The 19371-nt window shown below is 42.6% G+C and overlaps 1 long non-coding RNA gene across 2 annotated transcripts; it reads left to right on the top strand.

Moving 5' to 3' along the window:
• The first annotated feature begins 804 nt into the window (after positions 1-804).
• Positions 805-18387, top strand: LOC139803149 (uncharacterized). Of its 2 annotated transcripts, none has more exons than XR_011728899.1 (3): positions 805-956; positions 3248-3350; positions 17914-18387. It is a non-coding gene; the product is annotated as an uncharacterized lncRNA (long non-coding RNA). The 2 variants fall into 2 exon arrangements; XR_011728898.1 differs by having other exon boundaries at positions 3251-3350.
• The last annotated feature ends 984 nt before the right edge of the window (positions 18388-19371 follow it).

The raw sequence follows: 19371 nt of genomic DNA on the forward strand, positions 1-19371 counted from the left end.
AGAAAGCCAGAAGAGGAAAGGAAGGAATGGAAAGGCAACACCTTCCTACATTAGGCAGCCCTTGCTTTGCCTACACAGGAGAGGTGGAAGTAAAAGGAGCCATGAAGGCTGGAAGCACCAGGTTTCAGACAAGCCCACCGTGACAATTGTGCTCCTTTAATGGAGGGGACGGTTCAAATCAACAGCACTAAGCTTGGTTCTCCTGGGCTTTTCCCCCTGCCAGCAGTGTTCAATGTACTGCTTTGTCTTTCAGAGAGAACATGTAATTGCTATCACTCATTATTTGCAGATGTGCAGATATCTGAATCTACTCAACAACCATGCTGAGCTGCCGGCCAGAGCCAAGAAGTTAGGTTCACAAGAGGCTTAGGAAGACTACCCTGAGAGATGAGAATTGAGTTTCTGGTGTTCAATTCAAGCCATTTGCCTCTTGAAAACACCTGCTGGTTTCTTCCCTTGCACTCACAGGAAAGCAAAAGACAATTTCATGCTATTCCTTATCTGCCTCCTCTGTATCCTTTTGTCAATTCCCACCAGTGGCTTCCCTATCAGGTGTCACATCTGGAAGGGATGTAAAGCTGACAGGCAGAGATGCCTGTCCAACCATCTCAGATTAACCACTTTTGTGCTTTTCCCTGTGTAAACATGGGTTCATTCACTGGGTTAGTGACAGGTAAATAACCAGAGGCTGTGGAGGTTCTCCTTCAGCTTGGGAGAGTGGCAACTGATATGATCCTGGCCCTGCCAAAGCTAACATCAAGCAGGTGTTGACTGTAATACTCCAGCAAAATTAGAGCACCACAACGCTGTGACAGTCCCCAGAGTGACTCCCTTCAAGGCCAAGATGAGGGGAAGATGAAGAAACATTATTCTCAACAGGAGCTCATCAAGCAAGCTTGGGAGGAAGGGAGCAGGAACCCACAAAGTGACCCCACAGTGAGAGGAGCTGATACCAGGTGAACATTTCACTTTTACTTTGGATGATTAATATCGTTAGAGGATGGACTCACAATCAAACATTTTCAAGAGGAGGGTGGGGGACCACTATGCACAAGGACAAAAAACTTCCTAGCGAAAACTGGAACATGTGATGGTAAAGAAACCCAGAGTAGGTCCCAGATGCCTGGAAGTGTCCTGTCAAGGACATCATAAGTGATGGGTGGCATCTGCAAATCAATAATGTTTAAAAATTCTGATACTAAAAACCAAGAACTAAGAAATATGGGGCACCTCCAAATTTCTGTGCAATTATCCAAAATTTGTCAAGCAAGTTGAGATTCCTATTATTACGAGTGAGCACCTAAAGACACAGAAGCAAAGTGACTATCAGGGGATCTTTGAAATCAATGGGGACTTGGAAATTAGAAACATTTCCCAGCTTCTGGGTTAATGCCTGAACAACTAGTCACTTTCTTAAAGCACAAGGCAGCTAAAATACTGGCGAGGTTACAATAGTATGGGGATAGAAAATAACAGGATTTACAGGGTTAGGTTTAACAGGATTGAAGGTTAAAAGGATTTTAAGGTTAGGGCTTAAAATAACTCAGTAAAAATGGAAATCCACAGTTACAAAGAATGATCTGTATTATTTATTTCTTTCTCCCTGACTCTGCACAGATGTAAATCAGTGCAGATCAAATGTCACCAGACAGTGCTGTCCTCTCCAGCCCAGAGCACAGGACTGACAGAACACAGAAGGGTTTTATTTTCCAGGCTCTGACACCGAGCTGTTATGTGACACCTGGAAAGTCACATCACATTTCTGCTTCTCTCCCATCAGCTGTTCATTTAAGCTATTGTTGGTATTATTACTATTATTTCTACCCCTACTGCTATAGGCACTTCCACAGGAACCCCCCTCAGATACCTGGATCTCGCTGTGCAAGTCACTGTGAGTGCAGAATTCTTTTTAAAAAACCCTCAGAATTCTTCTCCTGGGAGGAATCTCTGCCCTAAACCAAAGGAAAACAGGTGGGAACAGGCAGATAGGAGACTGCTGGCACCAGAGAGCCTGGGCTCTCAGTGTCCTGGCCCAAAGGGTTGGGCTCTTTCGGGGTTACTAATCATCACCATGGTATCAGCAATACAGAGCTTATGTGTGCAAAGCTCCTGGGATTTACACAGGGAATTAAAGCACAGGGAAACGGATCCTGAACGACCAGAAGAAAATGTTCAATTCACGCCTTTAGTCTTTTCTAACAACCGTGCTTCTGCATATTTGAGCCTCTCTCCGAATATCACTGAGCACAAGTATTTGACACAAAGCTGTGCCAGGAAGCACTTTTGCTTGGTTTTCTTTTTCTGTGGATGCAGAACTCTGCCTAAAAAATCACCAGCTAGAAACACAGGACTGTCGTGGCTGCATGGCCTGGATTTTTCTTCCAGCACCATGAGGTTTCATATGGCTGTGCTTCCTGGTGTACTATGCCTGGTATGTACTGGATTTGATTATAGGTTTTCTTGCACTTCTATCTTCATTAGTTCTACATCACAGAGAATGTGGAATGCAGGCATTGCCAACCTAAGAAAATTAAGATGTGACATTCTTTTTCAAGGACATATGCTTGGGGTAGATATTGTTCCCTACTTCTCTATCAATGCATAAATCCCAAATGGAGCTACTAGCAAAACCAGAGAGAACGAAGCTGACCCAGTTTTAGGGTTGGGTTTTTTCCCTTTCATTCTTTTACTTCTCAAGGCCAGAGACAGGACAGAGGCCACAAGCAGAGCTGCCAAAAGACATGTGCATGTTGGACATTTTTGTCTAAAGACTCTATGAAGCACTAAAATATTAAATATGATGAACAGAAAGGTTTCCTCTGGCCTTCAGAGGAGTTCTGAAAGTGACAAGAAAAATGTGAAAGAAAAATGCTGAATATAATCAAATATGGTTTCTTTTTTTAAATCTAAATAGTAAGAACTGAGTGTATTGAGTTGAGGCCGACTCAGAAAGCCCTGGGCAGAGGCAGGACAAGGTTTCTCAGCCCCACTTCACCTTTCCTAGAGGGAACATTCCTAGGGGTAAGAAACATATGGGGTCCCACTAGCAAACATCCTGAACTGTAAGCTTCAGGACCAGATGAATTTGGACCAGAGGTTTCTTTGGGCCATCCAGTGCAGGTTCTGAAATTCAGAAAAAGCTTGGCTTTTCAGTCCCCCTGTCCCACTCCAAGCTGCTCAGAAACAGACTCTGGATTTGTGGCTGTTCTCCAGTCCTGAAGATCTGCTCAGATCTTGACTTCTCCAGCAGGACTGCCAACAAGGAGAGGATGCAGAGAAGAGGCTGTTTGAAAAAGCAAATGCTCGCCTCAGATGAACTCAACACTGACCCCCGAATTCAACCCCCAAAGGTCAGTAAACAGCCACTGAGTGGCAGTGACAAACACTGCTGACAAGTTTGAAGACAAGCCAGGACATAAAGTCCACTCTCTCTCTCCAAGCATGCTGTATTACTTATCATCACTGCTATTATTTAGCTGCTTGCACCACGCTAGCCCTGCTCCATCATGCAGTCCTAGAGACAGGGCACTCGGAGACAGCGAGGTCTGGGATCATAACAGAGTCCTTAAACTGTGTTGGTGGCACTTTTTTTTTTTTTTTCTTCTTTTAATTATTATTATTTTTGTCTGCAAAATTCACTGAAGTAAATACCAAGTAATTATGGTGTTCTGAAGTGACCTTATGGAGCATGTGCTCAAGTCCATGGACCTCAGCCAAAGCTACTATTGTGGATTTCATGCCAAGGCTTGGGAGAACCCTGGCTCCCTCCCATTGTTTTCTTTGGCCAGGCTCTACAGATTCTCAGCCTGGCAAGAAAGCCCCATTTTAAAAGTACTGGCAAACATTGTGCAGTTTGTCACACCATGGCTTATGATTTAGGACCTTGATTTAGGCTCAACACTGGGCTCTTTTGTTGAGCTGTGTTGGTACATCATTTGCAACTTTGTATTAGTTAATAAACGTCAGTCTGCTAAGAGCGTGGCATGTCCAGTATTGCGGTGAGGATTTTCCCTTGAATATACAGTCCATAGTGGGAATGACTGAAGGAAATTTGAACAGCTCTATCCATCAGCCAGGGACTTAAGCTCGTGTAAACAAGGCTTTCTAACACAATGGATGCTTCAGTGATAAAGCTATTTTGTTGCATACCTGGGTAAACCCAGGGCTGGAGGATAAGGATTTGCACTTCTCTGTTTTTTTGTTTGGTAGAAACTCTTTTTGTTTATGATTCAATCTTAGAAATACAGGCAAAATTTGAAGAGGTTTAAAGAAAAAAAAAAAAAAAACAAAAACAAACACCAAACCACCTCTCTGGCTCCACAAATCCATCTTCTAGTTGCCTCAGACTTTGCTGGTACATAGTTATAAGCAAAAAATGACTCTGCAAAAAGCAGCCTTTGGTAAAAAAAAAAAGCCCTTGCGCAGTTTGTGTATTTTGGAAGCCATATTCGATTATTTTACTGGCTAAGGATAGCAAAAACCAGACGCTGAGCTTCAGACTCTTCCAAGTCCTCTCTGCGTGGGGAGGAGGGGTAAGAGGGCAGACTGACTATTTAAAATCAAACTGGTGTGAAGGAGAAAGGTCTTTTAGAACCAGAACCATCAAATCACTCAAAATCTCTGTACCTCTGACCGGTGCTGCTGAAACACACACACAAACAGAAACCAAAAAAACCCCAACCAAACACAGCCCTCTATGTTGCTTACTGACTAGAAATTAATTAACCAGCCAGCATCTCCTTGAAATAACTGTCACCTTTTTTTGCTGTCAAACTAATTGAGATTAGAATATAATTATTAATCCATGGCCACAAATGCAAATGAGCTAATCAAGTAGCTAATTCATGACCATACAGGACCAAATCACCAGTCCCTGAGTTGGCCAGTTACATAGCAGAGATGAAGCTTAAACAAGGGTTAGTGCCTCCTAATGCTGAGCCTGGAAAATCAAGGATGTGGTTGGTGCCACCTCTTAGCCCCTGCAGCCATTATAGACTCCTCTGGGCTCCCAACTGACAAGGAAACACTTCACTCCTTCCATCTTAATTCCAGTGCATCTTCCCTTGCTATAGAACATTTGTCAATTCCTACTTTCTTCTCAGAGAGCTTTGCTGCTTGTATTTCACAGTCTGTGTGATTTGAGGGAAGACTTGCTCAGAATTTGGGCTAGGAAATGACCAAGTGGTGCCACATAGATCTACACAAGAGGCTGTCAATTCCAGCTCATAGTCTCTCTTTAATATCTGCAAAGTATAAGTGAAGAATATCAGAGGAACTGCCAGCCAGTGTACTTTCTATGTTGATAAAACAGGGGAGAAATTCTGAAGTTACTTCATGACAAACAAGAGAGAAGCTGTGACATGACTCATTCTCCAGAGTCTTGTGGCATCAAAGTTTCACGATGTAACTCTAGTCCCTATGTCCCACCAACAGGTTTCTCCAGGCTCCTGCCTTATTACCTTGACCCAGCACAAAACCACTTTTCTCCTATTCTATGCCTTGCCTCAGAAAGCACAGAAATCACCCTTGCTTTGTGGTACAGTGTTTGAAGTATGGGAGTGGGATGGCATTCTGCTCATACCTAACCATGGTTCCAATTCCATCTTGCTCCATTCTCTAGCACTTCTCCTGAGCTAAAGCTGATCAACACTTAGCAAACTGGGTCCCTGAACAACTTGGGAAGTCCCTCCTTCTACATTGGTGGGTCAGAACACTGTCAGAACAGCCACAGGCACTGCAGGTCCAAAAAGCATGGGATGAGCCAGAGCCAACTGCATGAAAAGTGTCTCAGCACCCATCTCTGGTGGGCTGTGGAAGGCTCACAAATGGCTCAGCCTCAAAGCATTTATGGCCATAACTTATGAGCTGCTGCTGAGCTGCTGCAGTTTCTCACTCAGCCTCTAAAATTCTCACAGCTTTTCTTAAAATTCACCTCGAGGTTCCTTTGCAACCAACTGGAAGTTGATAAAACAACCACTCTTGGAGTGAGAGGGCATAGGGTCAACCTCCAGTCACAGGACCCAATGTCAGACCTGTGCTGAAGCTCATTTGTACAAATCCCATTTAAGCTAAAGAAAACTGAACTGTGTGTACATCCAATCCCACTCTTATGTCTATGTACACTTTTCACCAGTCCCTATGATTTCTGGTCCCAAGTTAACACCCAAACAGGAAAGGGACTATTTTTTGCTTCAGGTGTGACTGAAATCTCACTCAGCTCACCATGCTCATGAGAATTCAATGCTGGATCTCACTGAACAGCTGACCTGACTTCAGTCTTGCCATATGAGGCCAAATCCTAACAGAAACCACCTGTGGTATTTCAGTAATATTAAACCCAAGCTGAAATCAGCCTTGTACCTGACTCACATCCAGCATCAGTTTCTTTGGCCCACTTCTAGTCTCTGGCTGTCAGCACTCCAAGACTGAGAGTCATGGAAGAATAAACTGCATTCTGTTAAACCTCCTGGCCTAGGCTGCCAGCTGAAGCATTATCCCTGCTCTCTGTACCGGGGATGGTGATGGGGTATGAAACAGAACGTTTGTTTTCCAGGTCTGATGCAAGGTTTTAGTTATTCAGCTTGCAGTTTGCCTACAAGGGGAGTTAGGCAGCTCTGACAACATATGCATGGGGTTCCTGATATTAGCTGTTTCCTATAAGATCTGGAAAGGTCTGAGGTGTGACTCTGTCTTACTGCAGCACTTGGAATTATCTGTGATGCACCCAAGGAGGACTCCATGGTAAGGCCGGGGCCCCTCTAAGGATGGTCCTTACTCCTGGCACTCCCTCACTTAGACTGAGAGTGCAACATTGCAAGGTTTGCTCATTTAGCCAGCATCTGGCTGGCTGCAGGAAATATCACTCTTTGCTAGTGACCAAATAGGAAAACTCATTTATTGTTATCTCCTTTCATCATATTTCTATGACTATTTCTAACCTCTCAGCTGCTCTGTACTGGACAGCAACAGAGCCTGTGCTATGTCAGCACAGCACACACACACCAGATACCTCTGCAGAGGGGAATCTCTATGAATGGAAGACATGGCCAAGTCATTTCAACCACAGTATACAGCTGAAGGCCTATCAGGCCATACTGATTATTATTCAGGCAGTAAACACAGTCCATTAATTTGGTGTTTGAAACACATCATTTTACAGACCGTTTCCCCAGATCCTGCAGAAGTTTGCAGATTTGTTCTTGAAGCAAATTGATTCCTAAAACATTTTTACATCTCCAGTCTTCTCCTTCCCATACTTCCTCTCCTGTGAAACTGAGAGGTTCCCATAGGCCATGCCCACAGAACAGGGCCAGGCATAGCTCCTCTGTTCACCCCATAGTTCAGGATGTGGGGTGCCCACATGTCCTCCCCAGCCATCAAAATAAAACCTGGGGTGCCCACATGTCCTCCCCAACCATCAAGATAAAACCTATCTCCATGGCCTTGTTTCTTTTAGAAAGACACCCAAGTGCACATGGAGAGAAGGAGTTCACACAGCTCCTGGCTGAAAGGCCAGAGAATCAGGGACATGGACTGCACCACCCACAGCACAGATCCTGCCAATAGCTCCAGATATTGCCCTTCCATTTGTTAATAACACAGGAAAGGCAAGGAAAGGTGACACTGGCAAGCAGAAATTTGGATGTGTGGCACAGCAGCTTCTTCTCACCAGTTTAGGTATAAACAAAGAGAAATGCAAACATTAACCAGGATTTTTTATGATAGGAACAGTGAACTGACATCTGCCACTTCATCACCCAGATCTGTAAGAAGACATCTACTTGTCTGTATTTGACACCAGGACAGAAAAATTTGTTTCAACTACTTGTACATATGTGCCAAAAAAAAGTAACTGCAGTTATGCTCATGTGTATCAAACAAGCAAAGGTCACCAGAGGTTCTGAGGATGGGACAGCAACTTTCTCCTTGTACAGAAAAGTTTCACTGAAATTGAGATAACAAGAGCAAGAAGATAAACAGAAGGACCAAAGGAGAACATTCTGCCTTTTTTTGTTCAAGGGCCTGATACAACAATCATTAAATCAATGTCAAAATCCCCACTGCATTTAAAAAAGAATTTAAATATTTTTGGAAAAAAATATATTTTGTACAAAATGTCATTTGTGTTGAAATAATGTTTGGACAAGAAAATAGTAACTATTATTATTGGCATTATCACAGAAATAAGGCCCCAGTTTTCCTTTCTTGGAAGAGTTAATTTTGTCCTATTATGCAACAGGATCTGAAAGGAATCAAGGAAACAGTCTCTAAAAGGAAAAATTTTCCAATCAATGCCCATCCAAAACTCCAGGTCACCAGCAAATATACCCAAATACACAATAATGTCACACAAAGAAATACAGAGAACTGTCCTCTTTGTCTAGAATATTAAGTTCTGGAACAAATAACAGCAACGTCCTTATGACTTCTTCATGTTTTTCCCAGCATGACTCTCCCATACTAAAGTTTGCTTTTTTTTTCCTCTATCACACTGTACGGATTTTTTTCTCTCATCATCTGTCTCCCACTCCATTCCAAGTAAAGAAAGTAGCACATCTTCTTCTGGAGTCACCTATTAAGACTATGGATCTCTGGAGCTTGCAGATACTGCTAGCCTAACCAGAAGCCTTTTTCGTGTGTGGTTTTGGATTTTTGGGTTGGGTTTTTTGGGTTATGAGGGTTTTTTTATTTGTTGTTTTTTTTAAAATGAAAGGGAATACTGAAAAAAATAATACTTCACTCATTCACAATACTTCACTGTCCTCTGTTTCCAACAATACTCATGCTATCCAGTCCCATTTCCTCACCACTTTCATCTTTTTCCTTTTTTTTTTATTTTTACACAAGTCTGACCACAAATGTGTCATACCAGCTGTTAGAGAGGTTTGATCAGTTCAGAGATCCTACACTCACCATCCTAGTCAAAACCAGAAAAATGCATCTAAATTACAGTCCACTATGTTTTTGCAGGTAGAGTATGAAAACATCTTAATAATTTCTTTGAACAGCCCAGGGTCTTTCAGATCCTTCTCAGTTCATTTCTTACCCCAGGATCTCCCAGAATGACTACTATGATTTCTTCTAGTTCCATATTCTCCCTATACTAGATATTAATTTCTCATACTTCAGTACTACCTTGATGTTATTTTTTTAACAAATCACATTCAAAGTTGGTACACGTGAGGTCAAATCAGGAGAGCAAAGCTTCAGCCACCAACACTCACAAGTTTGGTGTAATCTGGATCCACACTTATGGATGACCATAGAAGAGAAAGTTTCAGAAGTTTTAAACCATGTGAGTGAGCAATGCTCAGAGTGTCTCCAGGCTGAGACCTGACAAACAGGGGGGATCTCTCAATGCTACAAGGCCCTTTTTGGAGTAGGAATTTTAGCCAGAGGAGTTCTAATAACTTCACAAGATTTAAACAAATGTTTTATCTACTGCTGTGGCCACATAAGGAAAGAAAAAAAAAAAAGTTTGTGTGCACAGGATTTCTTAGTTGTACTTCTCTAATCCTCCCATAAGTAGTGCAAAGGAGAGCAAGAACCTATTGAACCAAGGTCTGTTTGCTCTGTGCAGACATTATTAATGATGTGAGCTCCAAAGAATTTGTTCTTTTCTCTTAGGTTCTGTATTTTGGAAAACTCTTCAACAAAAAGATCAAGCACTATCTCCTTTCAAAGTGCCTTTAATTGGGTTATTACTGGGAGCACAAAATACACACATTTATTATTACTGAACCTGGTGCAAACTGAAGTGAGCCAACACTCAGAGTTCACTTCCACTGGCAGCAGGCAGCTATTTTGCCCAGTTCAAATCTTTTTTATGTAAAGGAGTAAGATGCCTCCTGTGTCCATCATGATGGAGTTACACGACTGAACCCTTCTTGAACAAACTTTGCAAACCACGAGCATTTACATCTGAGCAGAAACCAACATTAAATACACTTTTTTGCAGAACTTCTTCCTGCAGAATTTCTCAAAGTTCTTGTCCAAAAAAATCTCCTTCCCATCCCATCCCCATTCTGTGCTGGGTCAATAGCTCTCAGTATCTCAGTTGATGCCAGGGACAGAGGAAACTTTTTGTTCCACCAGCAGCTCCTTTAAGCCAGACCTGCTATAGCTGCAGCAGCTCCAGGGCAGTGGTCAGAAGCCACCCTGTACAGCACTGCCCAAATCAGCCCCTTCAGGGGTCATTCCTCTAAATCTGAATGGCTCTCCACAGCTTTCATTTACATATCTCAGTCAAGTGAGATTATCCAGCTCTTTATACCACGAAGCAAAGGGCTCTTCTCAGAGGTACCCATTGTCACCCATGATGGCAAGGGGCTCTGCCACTGCCTGGGGAAAACCTTTGAGAGGGAACTGGGCAAAATCCTCTGCTTGAAGGAAAAGAAATCAAGCAGCAGTAGATGGCAGTTGAACCATATTCCCCATCATTCAGTATTTCCTATTCTGTTAAAAAAAAAAAAAAAAAAAAAAAAAAAAAAAAAAAAAAAGGAGAAACAGTGACTAGCAAATTTTCAAGGCGAGAACTCAGAAACAATTTCAGGGCTTAAATCTGTTCATATCAACCATCTGTCTAATAACAGGTCCATGATGCTCAAAAAGAAAACATGTAAAATCTGCATCCCTATTTAGGCACCTCAGTGGGATATAGCTTGCTCTCAATATCCAACAGCCCTCATGGAAATCAATGTGGGCAGAAGACAGCAACACTGTTTTGGACAGATAATAGGCATGGGAAAGAGGTGACCTTTGCTTCATCTGCCTTCACCAAGCTGAACATTGATTTGCTCCCTCATATCCACAGTGCAGAAAAGGCAGAACCAGCAAGAAAGAAACAGCCAGGACACAGCAAACTAAAAAAAAAAAATCTCTCAAGATTAATTTGACATATTCCTGGGGGCAGAGATGGCTGCAGAGACCTCAGGTGTGCATAAAACTTCCCTCATTTCCCCACAGCTGGAGCATGTTATCAGCCTTGTACATCTGTATTGCTCTAACCTTGCCTTTATCAGACATATTTCTAGTAACTATTTCTAAACTAATAGCATTTAAATGCAGAATATGGACAGCCTACAGCTATGTGTGCTGTAGCTGTAGATCTTGCAAGCCTGACTCATAGCAATAATGGCTTCAGTATCAGCTTCTTAATTATGTTGGAAATTACTGAAGCAAATTACCATAAAGGTTTAGGAACATTCAGTCCATTCTGACCCTTCCATGTCTGTTGCAATATGTATTTGCTTTTCCTTCCTAAATGTTAAAATGCCTTCCCCTTTTACCAGCCTTCTTCTCTTGGGAACATGGAAAGAAACTTCTTTTCACCATGGCAAGGTACCAAGAAGACAGGTGGCTTCATGTGTAAACAATAATAATTGGGAAAGAGGTGACAGAAATTCCACTGTGCACACTTCCAAGTCTAGCACACAAGTTCTCCACAGTGTAGGAATTGTTTGAGGCAGAAAAGGGTCACTCACAATCCACAAAATCCTAACTCAAAATCGTTAATAGGTCTTCAACCAACCTATGGGTCTTCACCCACACTGATTTTAGAGCCGTTATTCCACAAATCCAGGGTCACAAACCCACACTTAAAGAATAAAACAGGTGAGATCAACACTAGATGAAGAAACCAATCTTGGGCACCAGTGTAACCTGACCAAGGGAGGCAAAGTCTTATGTTTGCTTATATATTCTTGCAACTGACTTTTGGGAAAGGTAAGAGCTTGCAAAATGCATAACAGGTCTCTAGGGAAGAACCAAAGCACAAGCAGTTAAACTGATGCTTTTGTTTCTGCAAATACAGTTTTTAAAAGAGTCTGAGTCCTGAAAATCACCATTTTGCCGCTTTCAGAGGACACTACAATGTAAGTCAGGATGAATTCAAGGCATTAGTTCATTTCCAGTAGGGAATTCCTTCAGGTTGGATTAACCAAGGCTTACTGGGTTTGCTTATGTTCTGTCTGCTCATGTTGTCCTTGTACCAGTTCCAGTGAGCTCCACTGGAATGAACGTCCTGATAGGGTCATGCCAGGGGAGCCTCATCTGAGATGAACCAGATTTTCACTGGCATTTACTGGATCTTAATAGCACATTTGAATTCCATGGACTTCCACATAGAGGCTGAGGGAGGGGGGCTGAGGGACCAGCGTGCCGGCCTTCAGCTGCTCACGTGAGCTCGTGCGGCGTGATCGGTCACCAGGACTTTTCTGTCCCAGAAACAAGCACTTCCCCCCCGTGTTCTCATGGTTCCATGAATTCAGAACAGAGTGTTCCTTCCCATGCTCCAACCAGGAGGACAACGAGGGGCTGGCCCCAAGGGGTGATAATGAAAATGCCTTGGTAATGAACCCATCTGGTGATGTCCTCATTGGCCGGGCTTTCAGTGCCAAGAAGCTCAGCAGGGGTCACCCTCTCTTTAAAGCAAACATATGTACAATACGTACAGATTTTACTTTCTCTGCAATTTCCACACCACCCCCCACTGCTAATGTTTTAAATACTTTCCCTGAAAATCCTTCTCTGCAGGAACGGCTGCTAAGCAGATCTCCAACCTCACTGCTGGGCAATCCAGTGGGCCAACCTTTCCTAGGGAACAATGTCCCAGATGAAGCCAGGAGCTTGGAGTGACAGGGCCCACACCTCCAAATCAACACAAGTCAATGGATATCAAAGCAACCCTCACACTGCCAACCTTTAAAGGCCAAGACCTGCTTTCTGGTGCTGAAGCTGAGTGACGTGGCACCACCCGTGCCCACAGAGATGATGCTCTTCCTGGCGAAAGGAGAGCATTATGGCAATATTCCCAATTAAAAGCAGTCTTTGGCCACGTTAGCTTCAAAAATGCCTGGACATCATCTAGCAGAGCAACAGCAGGCCTAGGCCATAAGATTGCCACCAGGGTGTTAACGCTGCAAAAGCTGTGTAGCAGCCCTGCAGCTTGTGTCCTGTTTAGCTCACTAGCACAGAAATATCCCAGGATATCAGCCCAGCCACCTCCTGCAGGACAAGCTCCTGGCACACAGAGCCTGGAAGTGAGGCACCAATGCCTTCATTCACACCCAAACTCTGCAGCACAAATCCATCATCCTCCATAGACAAGAGCATTGGCTCTTGTCCCCTCCCAGCAGACATAACCACAAATGGCAAGCCAAGAGGATGAAAAATCTGAGAGAGAATAGACCCCACCATCACCTGTGCTCAGGACAAACACTGAACCAAGCCTACTGCTGGAGGATTTTAAGGAAGTGTCCAGCAAATAAAACTGATGGGACAATCAGCACCTTCAGCCTCAATGGCCAGGAGGTCTCCATAGCTCAAAAGTGCCCCCCTCTGGCTAATTTTGACAGGCTCATTTATAATTACTGGCAAAAGACTTTCTTTGGGAAGGAGTGATTGAAAATGGGCTGGAAAGTAACCACTGAAGACTAAATTGTCCCACAGAAGGAGATTTTTCCAAGTGGGAGAGATGGGCCAGCTGCACCATGGCTCCCATCACAGTTGATGTGCAGGAAGCAGCTCAGCCTTGCAGGTCTGAGGTGACCTCTGATGAAGCCCTCAGCCAGGGCTTTCAGTTTATGGTTCTGGAAGCCTCATGATTTATGGTTCTCAATGTATGGATTGAAAAACCTTAGTTTTCAGAATTCAGTTCTGAATTACAGAACACAGTTTCCCAGCTCATGAATTTCCATACTGCTAAGTCATCATTGGACTTTTGTCTCCAAGCAGTTGCCTGGCATATCCCAGATGACTATTTTAGGAGAAGACAAATCATGCCCTAGAAATGCCTGTTTTCCCTTTGCTGACTGTAATGGCAGTCTAGACAGTGAGGACAGATGGAGATCTCTGCATTTGGTCAAGTGAATCACACACCCCCAGACTCTTGGTTTCAAAACTTCACTCTTCATCCAAGCTTAAAAGTTGCTTTACTGGCAGTTGTTCATGATGGAAACTATCCATGGATATCTTATAAATCTCTGACTTACCTATCTGTCACTCCCTGTGATTCCACTTAGGTATGGCATAGCATTTTTATTATTTCACTTGAATATAATGGGGGATTTCCTTACCTTCCTTTAGCAGATAATTCCACAGACTTGGATTTCACAGGATGCTTGGTATTGGAAAGGACCTTAAAGATCATCTAGTTCCAACTTCCCTGTTGTGGGAAGGGGCAATAATTTATCCTTTCTTATTGTCCTTTATGGTATACCTTGAATATTTATTAAAGTTAATGGGTTTGCATTTCAAGATATTTGATATGTAACCAACATTTATGCTTGGATCCTTTACCTGCTTTTCACTGAAATGAATGTATTTGTATCACTAAATCAACCAAGAATCTCAGTACTCAGTTCAGCCTTTTTGTGCTGTATTTTACAACTGAGCCTCCTTGATGAGCTGGTGTCATTAAGCAGCTGGCTAGAACTACAGCTTATAAGTCACCTGCCTTATACTTAAGGATGCTGACAATGGTTTAAGGAAATAAGACTAAAAACACAGTTTTGTAAATGTGTGGAAATATATGTGCAAGCAAATCTAAAGCAGCTCTCAACAGGTTTCATTTATCTGTCATTTAACCTGATGCACATGATACCTACAGAGAGAGATCAGTAATTGCCTTTGCACTGAAACAGCAGCCAATGGAAAAGGAAATATTTTCAGAAATGAACCAATGAAAGGCAATTAGAGAGACTTCTACAGCAAGGTGAGGTTCACAGAGCAGAGGTTCATTGTGAAAAGCCCTACAATGCTCTTACGGTGTTTCTATAACACTACTACAATTTGAAAGGACACCCTATATTGAAACATATGAGTAGGGATAGTGACACCTTTTTCCAGGGTATATTCTTGCCATCATCACTTAAGGCTGAGTTGTCCAAGAGTCCTCTGTATTTAACCACATGTCCCTCATCACACATTTGGGATTTGCCTTCCTAAGGTCCCTTCTACTTTGACATCATTATTCTGGCTAAAAAGACCCTTCAAAATACCTTGATTACAGACTTTTCCCCCCCTAAAAATAGGGTTAATAAGACAGCTTCTCCACATGGCAGGGAGTAGTTCTGTTTCCAATTGTTGGGCCTGTCTGGCATGACATGTAAATCACCTAAGATGTTTGTTTGAATTCCCAGCAGTCAGGACAAAGCATCTTTGAACTTCTTGGAACACACCAGATCTCAGGGTTTCTTGCATGCGATGGTAACTTAGCTTCCCCTCTTTGATTTCTGCACCAAGTCATGAGTGACAGAAATACTCTTCATTTTTCACTTACGTAGGTAGCTCCACTCTTAGATATAATTGCTTAAGTCTATTTGGCCAACTCAGACAGCCACTTTGTTCCATGAACATATCTGCCCACGCCCGTCCTCCTAAGTTTGTGACTTGGCTTGGACTTTTCCAAATAGATGCTATTTTTTTTAAATCTAGTCTCCCAATAAAAAGAATATATACAGTAGTATAAAAATCAAGTACCTGGCTTCATTTTTTTTTTCCAGTTTGGTGATATTAGAACTACATAACCCAGTCTACTGTCCCTTACAGTCTGAAGGCTGTCTGGGTGTAGCTGCTGCCACATCTTGGCACGATGTCCCTGTTACCACTGGCTACTGCAGAGGACTGCAAGCCAGTTACAGTCAAGAAACCTCCACTCTTCTTGCCTTACCATTAACACTGGAAGCTTTATTATTATGAAACATTTTTAACACAGCACTGCCAGAAAGCCAAGAATGAGGGCTTGGGGGCACTATACAGGCACAGGGAGGTAGGTAGTCACTGCCTACCTTGTAATTTAAAAGAAAAAATAAAAGAGAGACAAATAGGGTAGGAGATGGGGTGTTCTGGGTCTAAATTCTGAGTTTATGTGAACTGTTTGTGAACTCCTCTTCCTCCTGAATGTGTTTTAAATAGCTTCTATGGGAGATACATATGTCTGTACTTCTGGCAGCCTGCAATGGATAATAATAATTAAAGCACATCTTATATAGAAGATAAGAATGTATTTCTCAGAATCTCTACCAGGAAATAAATTTGTTTGGCTTGGCAGAGTGGGAAAAAGCCTGGCATATTGTATCAATATCACAGGACCTGCTTTTTCTTTAGATATATAAAATCTCTCATAGTTACAGTTTAACATACAACCATTCCCTTTCAAATTCTGCTTTCAATAGTTTCTCAACGCTGAGATCCGGCTTCTTCTATTCCAGTCCCTTTCACAGCAGCCAAGTCTACAGAAAGATCTTAACACTTCGTATGTTCATAATTACTTTCATCAGAGAACTTTTTAATAAATGTTTGCAGAGCTCTTCAAACACTTGCAACAGCTCCACAGGTCTGTTGTAGGGGGTTCTCATTCTATCCCCAATGTATAGACACAGTAACTAAGGTAACAGCAGGCAAAAAGTATTTGACTTCCCACTTCCAAGCTGTACTGTGCTATTAGATAATTATTCTACTGAGAAGAGCTTAATGCTGTAATGTACAAATATTGACTGCTTGTGCTCAAGTGCCACTCCCAAAAATCTTGTTCAGAAGTAGCTGCATCAATTCACACAGAAATTACAGTCTATTTGAAAAGTTTGTGCCAGGATTTTTGCTGCCAGACTGGGGAAGCCAGGATTGAAAACACTGCTTCAAGAGCAGTCCTTAGGTTTGGTGTCCAAGCAGTACACTGACTCTCACTAAAACCAAGGACCCTATAATCCACCTTCCCCCTGAATTACTACTGTGAAGCAGGAGATGGAGAGCTGCCACCTGGATCACTCCACTCCCACCAGCTACCTGTAGCAAAGGCCTTTCCTAGGCAGGAGGGGACCAAGGACCAGCTCCAGCCTCAGCCCAATGCTTGTCCCTGCCCATTCCACTGCATCTGGAGATACTTTTCTGACAATGGAGAGAGCTGCAAAAAACAAAACTACACCTTTGCCCAGCTGTGAAAATATCCTGATCTGTTGCTTTCCTTCCACCCTATTACTCATCACTGGAAACAGCTGTTCCCTCTTTTTAATATTTTGTTACTGTTTATCGTTCCGATCAACTGTTTCTGGCAATGACAGAATAGGAGATAAGAAAATTTTATATGCCACTCCACACAGCTGAAAAAAGTAAAGGGAGCAAATTTATATGGTTCTTCAACTCCTAAGATACTGAAATGAGGCACCTTAAACTCATCTCATACAATCCAGTGGTACCCAGACCAAGAAAGAAATTCCTCTGGCCCATGTAGGTCTCATGACCAACAGCTAATGAAGTTATAGGTTAGGGTTAGGGTTCAGAGTCTGCCAGTACCTCCTCTAGGGTAGGTCAACCTAGAACAGCTTGATGGTATTGAAATGGTTTAATACATTTCTGTGAACACAGGTAAAGTGAAAGTGGTGAAGTGCCTGGTACAAATAGATTTTTAAAACAGTCAAGAATTTTTTGTTCACAGTGCTGGAGGAGTTATGGATCCCTGAGATGGACCATAACTGCCAAACAGATCTAGAGATGATGAGAGCCTTTAATCTTCGTCTCCTTCCAGATTCAAGAGGGGATGAAAGTCCATTTTGCTGCATCAGTAAAACCCTCAAAGCCAAAGGTGATGAAGCTCATGTACTTAAAAATAAATAAATAAATAAATAAATAAATAAATATTTAAAAATCACCACATAGATGGCAAAATAAATGCAGAAAGAAAAAGCCAACTGTGAATTTGTGTGAATAGGAGACAGCTGCTCAGCTGTTAGGAGTAAGCCCAGTTTACAATACCTGGCAGCCTGACTTCATGGTTGGTTTTTTTGTTTGATTGAGAATTTTGAAGTTGTTGGGTTTTGCTTTGCTTTGGTTTTTTGGCTTGGTTTTTTGCTTTTTTTTTTTTTTTTTGTAGGGGAGTATTACTTTTTTCCATGTGCCCATTCTCTTCCTGCTCAGGTCCAGCTGCCCTAAAGCTGAGCAGTCTCCCATAGCCTCAGCAGGAGCAGAGCTGGGTCTTCATGCCTGATGGTGGCAGCTGAATTCTGTGGTAAGGAGCAGGGTAGGTGGACAGCACCATGTGTTTTCCCCTCCATTGTCTTCAGCAGCCTCATCACCATGGCAGTGGAGAAGATGCTTGAGGGAAAGCCCAGGGCAATAACATAGTGCAGGGATTCCACCAGGAATGCTGCCTGGTTAGCACATATCCATCCCAAATCCTTCTTCACAGGTAATTCTTAAGCTGTTTCTAATTCTAATACCCAGTTTTTGGTATGAGAGACCAAATGCCTCTGCTGTTGGCCCTTGCCAGCCCCACTGTGTGTTCAAGAAGCTACTACAGCTGAATTCATCTTGAGAGCACTCACCAGCCAGGCAATATTGGCTTGTGGTGTCTTGATCTTCCAACATGACTACAAGGACAAATGGAATGTAGCAAAAATCACACGACTCTCACTGCTTTAAATCAGTTTCTAAATTACTTGGTCAGAGCCATTGGCCCAGAAAAAGGAAGAAATCTGTTCAAAGAAGGAACTGGGAGACTAGACAGAAAAAACCTGACCTCCAGCTCACCAGCACAGCACCACTGGTGGCAAGAGTAACAAAAAACTTTGCAGAAAAAGCCTACAACAAGTAAGTACCCAATATACTTAAGCAATAAATACACCCCATTTCTTAGTTTTGATTAGGCAGTAATGCATAAACCTACAGGTCAGCACTGGAACACAAAAACTCTCATGTCACCAACCCAAACAGCCTTCCAAATACCACTCCTCCTCCCACTACCTTCTGGGTTTTGCAGGACTTGCTTCTTGATGGTCAGCCCTCAGTTCCATCTGTTGTATCATGACAGCCCTTTGCATATAGGAAGAGCAGGGTTTGCTTCTGAGCTGATAAAAGAATACAGCAATTTTTGCAACACTGGCATAAAAAAATAATCTTTGGAGTTTCAACTGCAGGCCTTGCAGTCAGGGGTCAGGGGGCACTTGAAAATTAATAAGTGAGCAGACTTCCTGAGGGTTTTTTGTTTGGTTGGTTGGTTGGTGGGGTTTTTGCACTGAGCAAGGAGCTGGTGTTCAGCTATTTTATAGCCAGAAGCATCATTCCAGCCAGAGATGTCTCTCCAGCATCAAGGGTTTTCCAGGAACACATTTGCACTCATTAGCAGTTATTGCCACAAAGGTACAAGTCAGCACAAGCTTGGGGTGCTGGCACAAATATAAACTTGGTTGTTGTCCAGCAAAGCATATTAAGTTTGTTTGAAGGAGGTGAAGGTAGCTTTAAGGGAACAAGGCAGTTGCAGGTACCTTTAACTAATCATAAGAAAGTAGAGGAAAAGGGAAACAGGAGTCATTGTGTGTTGTCTTTCATGCCTAAAGATCATCATTAAAAATACTATTCCAGACCTAATGCTCACAC

This window comes from Heliangelus exortis, chromosome 15 (genome assembly GCF_036169615.1).
Source record: "Heliangelus exortis chromosome 15, bHelExo1.hap1, whole genome shotgun sequence".
Taxonomy (NCBI): Eukaryota; Metazoa; Chordata; class Aves; order Apodiformes; family Trochilidae; genus Heliangelus; species Heliangelus exortis.